The sequence below is a fragment of the Suricata suricatta genome, chromosome 12 (assembly GCF_006229205.1).
Source record: "Suricata suricatta isolate VVHF042 chromosome 12, meerkat_22Aug2017_6uvM2_HiC, whole genome shotgun sequence".
Taxonomy (NCBI): Eukaryota; Metazoa; Chordata; class Mammalia; order Carnivora; family Herpestidae; genus Suricata; species Suricata suricatta.
Window position 1 is genome coordinate 2,338,965 of NC_043711.1, and position 859 is coordinate 2,339,823.

Below are 859 nucleotides of genomic sequence, written 5' to 3' on the forward strand. Positions count from 1 at the left end.
GGCAGCCAGGCAGCCGGGCCGGGCGATGGCCCCCAGGGCCTCGGCGCACTCGTGCCGCACCATGGGGCTCTCGGCAGGCAGGGCCAGCGTCGCCGCCAGCTGGGGCACTGCCGCCTCGTGCTGCAGCTGGCCCAGGACGTAGGCGATCTCGTGGCGGAAGAGGGCGCTGCCGCAGCGCAGGCCTGCGGGCGGGAGGGCGTGGTCACGGGCAGGGCGGGGCCTCAGGGCTCGGCAGGCACCAGAGGGCAGAAGGACTGAGAGGTGGACAGGGGCTTCCCTGTCTCAAAGTGGTCCGCGCTGCTCAGAGGGACGGCCCTGGGGCCACAGGAGCGGGCGCGCCCGGAGGGCACGGCCTGGGAATACAGCCCTTCCCTTCGGAAGATGGACACACCAGGTCCCTTCCCGCTCACCCCCACGTCTCCCTGGGCGTATGGTTCATGTGCTTGACTGCGCCGTGGAGGGCTCCCCAGCGAGTCTGCACTTACGTCCCCACAAGCCACAGTGTTTAATAAGGGGACAGTCACGGGCACCCTGCCACCACTCTGAAGACATGCTTCACACTGACGGGGAAACCACAGCTGGGGACAGGTGGTGACTGCTCGATGGCACCTGCCTGACTGCGGGGGGGGGGCCACCCCCGCCACGTTCCCAAGCAGCACCAACCCCTGTGGGTCCCCGCCCAGCCTCGCTGGACTCCTGCCCCTGACGCAGGGCCACAGCGATGACCAGGCAGCTCCTTGCCAGACAGGACGTTCTGGGAGGGCCGCGAGGGCTCTACATCCTCTGCGGCACGTCCCAGGCATCAGGGCGTGGGGGACGAGGGACCGCCCGGGCATTGGGGTGCGGGGACCAGGGACCA